Below are 7533 nucleotides of genomic sequence, written 5' to 3'. Positions count from 1 at the left end.
TCTCCCAGCGAATAAAATGTTACCTTTGTAGGAAAAAAGAGCTTCTTAGCAATTGTTTCTTTCAGTTCAAATCATTCTTTGTTGCTAACACTGTGTGAAGTCAGCTCAGTAGCTGTAGGAAGAAGGCTCAGAAAAAGGGGGATCTCACTGGTTGAATTAAGACAGGTGCTGGGAAGAGGGCCCAACCGGATACCTTCAAGCCAAGCAGACTCCATAGATGTCTTTCTGGATACCAAGGCCAAATATATTTAACTTCATCTGCCTCCAAAATCAGTTGAACAGGGCATGGGGGAAAAAACATCTATAGTACTTCAAACACTAGGAGAAGAATTTCTGCATTGTCTCACCTACTTTAAAAGCCACTGAAGATCTCAGGACCAGAGCCTGTATGAAAAGGCTGTTTCTGAATGGCTGTTAGCCTCACCTCATCTATTACTCCCTTCCTAACGCCATTGACTTCTGCTGCATGTACAGACAAACATCAGGGAATCAACATTTTTCAGTGGAAATATTTTTTTCTAGTGTTTAGTTGTTACATTATTTAATAGCACACTTATGTTACAAATATGCCATGGCACCTTTTCCAAAGGTAGCACTCAGGCATCTCCTCAGATTCCAGACTGCACAACTTCTTAGTTCACATTAAAAGAATGCCACTAACAGTTACAGGCTCACTGCTCTTTGACAGAAACCCTTTAAGAATCTTGTTAGCAAGAACTCTTGTTATCTCAACACCACCACAGTGCACAGGTCCCCTGCTCTTAACCCTGGGATGCTTTAAGAGGAGCCTGGCCTTGTCCAGTTGCAGTATTGTTGACGAGTGGAAGCTTTTTTCCCCCTTCCTAATGCCTTTAAAAGCAGCACAAACAATATTTGCCCATATTGTTGTCAGTGCCTGAGTGTACAAATAAACCTTAAATGACTGTGGTAAGAGCTTTTTCCAACTCATCACTGCCATTATAGCTCTTCAGTACCAAACAGGCTCTAGTTGAAATCAAAGGCAAGTATCATGATGTGCACTGGCTTGCAGAACAAGAGGGGAAAGAATAGCACTGAAGAACTATTGGAAATAAAAGCATTGACCCCCAGAGTACTCTCTAGTTCCCATATCTGAAGAGCTGCTGTCTCCTGAAGTCTTGGACTTATTCTGTGGTCTATGGAAGTAAGACCTAGAGGTATTCTAGGCTTTGTAGAAAGAACCTGAAGGATAGTAACAGAAGTACAAGAAAGGAAAAAAAAAGAAGGTAGAAAGGAAATAAAAAGACAGATTGCAGCCAAGGAATCTTGGGACAAACGGGACCTGGAAGCATTCAGGACACACTGACACTAATGAATATGTTCCAAGCTATAGCAGCTACTTGGAGTGTAACGCGAGAATGAAGGGAATTGGTGCTTGTGGCAGTGAATATGCCTGCATTTTCTTCTTCTGCTGATGAGAAAAGTGAACTCCAGGTTCCATTCAGTCCTTTAGTCTGCTCTTATATGAATCACTCTAAGACAATGGTTACTAAGGATATCACAAAGAAAGGGGAAATCAGGCCCAGCTGATCCTGTCCTGCTAACAGAGAATTCAGCTACTAGAAAAGGAGTCCTTTTATTACTCTGTTGGCTGCTCCTCATTTCTTTCTCTATTGATACTAATGCCATGGCCCAGTGTGCTGTTAGCAAGTGCTGCACAGCTTAAAAAGCTCTCCTTAGAAAATATGTTTCTATTTTATAACCAAAACATGGGTGAGCCCAGGCCATGTTTTGAAAGACATTATAATCTCTCTCTATTTCAATTTTGGGTATGCGGCATCTAACAGAGCTCTGACTTTACATAGGCATCGTCTTGCATTCTCTGTTAGGCAAATTTGAGAAGTCTAAAGAGATGCAATGGCTGTGATCAGTTGGAAAGGGTCAAATATTGTTTGTGCTGCTTTTAAAGGCATTATGAAGCACGAAAAAGCTTTCACTCGTCAACAGCACTGCAACTGGACTGGATTCTTCTTAAAGCATCCTGAGGTCAAGAGCAGGAGACCTGTACACAATGTTTTTGTTGAGATAAAAGGAGTTCCTGCAGACAAGATTTTTGAAGTGTTTCTGTCAAGCAATGAGGCTGTAATTGTCAGTGTTATTATTTTAATGTGAGCTAAGAAGTTGTGCAGTCTGAAGGCTGAGCAGATGCCTGAGTGCTCCAGATAAATACCTATGACTGTTAGAATTGGTGCTCTCACCAGTATGGCCATTCGAAGGGAACTAAGGTAAGTATTATGCATGCAAGCTTTGAAACAACAACAGAATTAAGCATGATATTAAGCAGGTAACTACTTTCTCTGAAGTTAACAGAAATATTTTCATGATTAAGTTGAGCATATGACACATATAGCATCCTTTGTTCCACTGTAATCAGTTTGCTGACCAAATGCTTTGGTCTTTTCATCAGAGTTAAGGGTAAAGGTAAATGTTCTCTGCTGCAGATAAATTCAGGTCTAGTCATGCTATAAATACTTCACCACCTCCTGCTCAGGAAAATTGCAAATCAAATTGCACAGGGTTGAATTTGTCTGTTGAGACTCTACAGACAGCATGCAGAGATCAGTAATTACTTTTTAGGCTCATGAGTTCCAACACTGTTTTCACCTGACAGGGATCTTCCCTACAGCAAGCCCCCAAAACTGTAAAGCAGCTCTGAAAACATTGCATGAGATGATTTCCTTTCCAGCTTTTCTACTTCACAGGGAAAACATCAGTGTGCACTAACAAATGAGAATGTTTGTGCATGGAGAGATACTATCTTGATCATTTAACTTTTAATCTCTTATGGTTTGCTACTTTGAAGGTATAAACTCGTGGCATGTTGATTTAAATGCTAAACTAAGCACCCGGACACATGATTGTCTGAAGCTGTGTGCCCCCTGTGGCATGCCAGAGGGAAAAGAAATACTTTTAAAGCTTAAGAATAAGTTTAGAAATAGATAGGACACTCCTAATCTTTCAGAATTTTGTTTCATAAAGAATGTAAAATCAGACCTACATATATCCAAAGCTATGCTTTGAACTGGAGCATGCTACATTGAAATAGAGGAATGGAATGGAATGGAATGGAATGGAATGGAATGGAATGGAATGGAATGGAATGGAATGGAATGGAATGGAATGGAATGGGAGTGGAGCTTAACCCCTTTTTTTTTGGCAGTGTAAGGAGCACAAAACGAAATAGCCTAGCAGTGAGATCAGGTATTCTCTGCAATGGGTTTAATAGATCCTGGAGAAAAACATCACTGACAGAACACAAAGGTATTCATAAAGCCCTTGGTGGCTGACACACTGAAAGCACCAAGAGCTTTGAGAGCTAATTCTGAAGCATGATAAAGTGCCATAGCAGAGACATACACAGAGAAGGAAATATTTGGAGCTCTACCTGAAGATCACCAGCGAGGTGACTGTGAACTAACTCATCTCCCTAGCCAGCTTACAAGCACAGAGATGTTCAAAACATAGGCCTAGAAAAATCAACAAATCTCAGCTATGCCTTTTCCACCAGCTCTGCAGCACCTAGGCATAGGCAGCAGTGGGGACCTGTTTAGCAATAGTGACTGACCTTTTCCAGCTGCCTCTATGCAGGAGCTGAAGCCAGCCTCGAGTAAATTTTTACTCTTAGCCTAGAGAACCTGATCCAAGCTGGCATTCTACAGGCCTAAGAGATAAGGCATGCTGGTTTATCTCAATGCATTGCAAGATACCTGCTCGCCAAGAAGATCTGATAAACTAATCCCAGAAAAGGAGAGCAGCTGAAGGATCACTGCATTATAAGTAAGCAGGCTTGTATTCTGGAAGGTAGGCACAGATGTGAAAGTTTGTGAGGCAATTCTCCTGATGCAGTTTTTTTTCCTCCCACTGAAACAGAAGTAACAGCATTCCTAGAATCAGAGAGAGATTATTTCCTAAGCATTGATTGGTGGCACAATGATAATAAAAGATAATAATAATAATATTATTGAACAATACAGAGGACTAAATTGCAGTTTCCTGAGGACAAACTTCTCTAACACCTAATCTACAAATGGAACACTGCCACATCAGAAACTGCAGAAATCTTAGCTCAAGGAGCTGTAGTTTTAGTTGAAAGATGCAGTAAGAAAGCTATTATTGTGCTCTATAAAAGAGTCCCCTGCCATTTTTGTCCCCCTTTCCCTAAAGGCATTGCTGTTTCACCATAACTAGTGCTTTCATCTGAACTCTGGGATAAACCAGGATATTGTTATTCAGCAAGCAGGTAAATCTGACAATGGTAAATCAAGAGCAGCTGCTGAGGAGAATGTCCATACCCCTCAGATTCTTCATCCAGCCTTTAAAAGAAGGCTGCAATAGTCAGACTGCTCATGTAATCAAAGAGCTTGCTGAATTCCCAGTTTAAAAGATAAATCAGCTTCTCTAACTCTCAGAGCCACACCACTCACACTAATTTGTTATTAGTTCTAATTTCAAGTTACTAGTTATTTTACTATTGGTACTTCACTCTCCTCTGGAGTGACCACTAATCACTAGAGATGCTTTCCTGTCATACAAGCATTTTACATTTGAAGTCTCCTTTTCTCAACCCAGACAGAGTAACCCCTAAACCATCAGTCTGGTTAAGCTGAAACTTTTTGTTTGTTTGTTTGATTGTTTCCTTTTTTTTTTGGCTTATAGCTTAAGAGAAATGCTTCAAAATGGACATCCTTATTTTCAAACTTAAAAAATACAGCTAAAATATTAAAAGGGAAAACGACAATACAGAAGGCTTTGATGGTTTTAAAACCTGAAAATGAGTCCTGTGGCTTTTGACAAAATGGGCATTTTTCCACAACTTTCATCTTAGGGAGCAGTTTGGTTTAAAAAAAAAATGGACAACTCCTAATAAGGCTCTTTGAAGAAGTCCTGCTGGCTTCAGAGGCTGCTAGTTTATTCTGCATGTATTCTGAAGTCAACAGGAAACATAACTGAGTAAAATTGGAAGCTCAAGTCTCTGAATTACATGAATAAATTTGTCTTATTAAGTACTGGGAATTGCAGGACACCATTTGCAGCTATTAAATGCATGCACAGTACATGTAAAGCCAAAGATTAAGAAGTTGGCAACCAAGAGTTCATTGAAACAGGTTCAAAACACCAAAACAGCTCAAAGAACTAACCTAGAAACTAATCTAACTGCTATACCAACAAACAAAAATTACCTGAGTTTACTGTGCATCTCAACCTTGCAGTGAAGACTTGTCCCTGTTTATTTTTTATCCTTCAAAACATGATTTCTAAGCACTTTAAATCCCCTAAACATCTCTTAAACACTTGATTTGGGAATCCTCAGTTGAAAAGATGAATTGAATCATTTCTGGTTTCAATTCTCCAATAAATCTCATCCAGCTAGAATCAGTTGTTCCTCCATCCTGGGAAGCTGTACTGCTTGCCTCAGGCCACCCTTGCGAACACAGTATTGACAACCTCAGGAAGTCTTGACTCAGTCTCTGCAATCATGACAAATACCCCTGGACTTGGTTCCATTTAATTTCCCTCCCCTATTTTTGTTGCATGTCTTCTGCTTAAAACTAAGTTAATTTGAGAACAAGGTTTATACAGCTCTGCTGTCTGTGATTCTGTCAACCCTTCACTAATAAGTCCTGAATGCACTGCTTGGTTTCAACCACATCACAGAATAACTAGCTGACCGATGCCTTACACACTATCTGGCCAACCAGCTGATGACTTTTGAGCTGAGATTAACACATTTTTCCGTCACTGGAGACTGTTCTCTCAACCACAGAACACAGTGCCCATGTCTACCATGTTGACATGAAACTTGCTCCGAGTCAGATAAATTTGATTGGAGATTGGTCTCTAAAAAGATTGCAAGTATCACAAAAATCACCCTTACCTCCTAACATCTAGTGACAATATTGACATAAAGGCTGCCTGCTGGGCTTTGGTAACATATTCTGAATAAATTAAGCTTCAATTTCATCATAAAACAATTGATCTGTTAAATCTGATTTAATCTGAACAACACTACTCCCATCAAGCCTCATCGCAATTGGCCTTTTTCTTTCCTGACATTCAATACTCATTGATCCCTCCTTGTCTCCCTGTTTTGACAGCTTTTGCTGCAGCCACATCGCTCTCATTCATCCTCTCACTTTCTGTAGTGCAATATCAAGTGTTGAGCCTTCTCAAACTGCTCAAGCTTAAAGCATCCAACAGTTCAATAATGTGAATCTTCCCTGGCTGTTCATGTATATAGCTACATATTAGGAAGGTAAATCTGTAATTCAGTGGACAGAGTGACTGAATTTCTGAGTTCATTTCAAGTGATGCTGTCACTGTTGATTTTGCAAAATAACATCAACCAAGCAACTGCAGCACATTTATACTTTCCAGCAAGTACAATTAGACACCCTAACATAGGAGGACTTCATGTAGCACCGTAAGAGGGCAGGCACAGGGCTCTAAGTGACGGGCCCTGACCAGCATCATTTGGCTCCTCACCACACCCAAACCCTCCGCTCCTTGGCTGAGGAGCCACATTTCAGCTCATCCCAGGGCAGTTTGACCTTCCCTAAGCTATGCCAAAGGTGCTCATGTTTGTGCTCAATCCAGTCTTGTGCCACCCTGGAGTGCTTGCTGGTCCACCTGGATGAACTGAAGTTTAGACCTATGCTGTAGATAACTTGCCTCCCATCCTGTCTCCTGTACAGACCCTGAACTTGACTCAGTGTCTTACCTTGTGCAGGACAGCTGAGAGCTGGTGCCACTGCCACCAGCCTGGCTCTGTTCAGAACCTGGTTCGTGAAGATGCTGCCCCTCCCTAAGCTGCCATCACTCCTGGCTCTTGCTGTTGCCTGACAGCTAGCTAGAAGACGTGAAAACTCCCACTTGTCTAGAGTTCATCTCAAGGCAAAACCTGAAATTAAAATGTAAATTGTTAGTCGAGCTAATGTGATCTTCTTAATTCAAGTCAAGCTCTCCTGATATTACACGATTTCCCTTTCCCTCTAAACACTGAACTTCTCTCCTTGAGGAGGTCACCTGTGTGGCAAAGCACTTGGTCTCCTGTCATCTAGACAGGAGAATGATGGAGAGGGTAGTGCCCACCCATTGCTCTCCCAAAGACTTTATTATTCTTCTTTCTATGAGGCAAAGCACAGCAGAGGTGTGTGTTCTCCTGAGCTGTGACAGACCCACCTTTCCCTCGGCAGAGGCTCTTTCCTCTAGAACACACTTTACTTTAGAAACTGTTCTAAAATGCTGAAAGAGAATGCCCTCTGGAAAGAGCAGGAGTCCGGTTTCTCGAAACACTGTGTGGGGCTTTTACCCCTCATAAAGCCAAGGGAGCCTGAGTCTAGCCAAGGCGTGATCTTTCTCAGTCACCATCTTGCTTCGGCTGTCCTGAGACCCCATCGAGGCTTACAGATGAGGGCAAACCCCCGAAGTCTCTCCCCGACGTGGGATGGGGCGCTGAGGTAAACCCAAGCCCCAGCCACAGACGCCTTTGAGGTGAGCAGCCCCGGGTGCCAGCAG

Source organism: Dryobates pubescens, chromosome 11 (assembly GCF_014839835.1).
Source record: "Dryobates pubescens isolate bDryPub1 chromosome 11, bDryPub1.pri, whole genome shotgun sequence".
NCBI classification, from domain to species: domain Eukaryota; kingdom Metazoa; phylum Chordata; class Aves; order Piciformes; family Picidae; genus Dryobates; species Dryobates pubescens.
The sequence above is the reverse complement of the archived record's forward strand: the minus strand, read 5'-3'. Positions refer to the sequence as shown.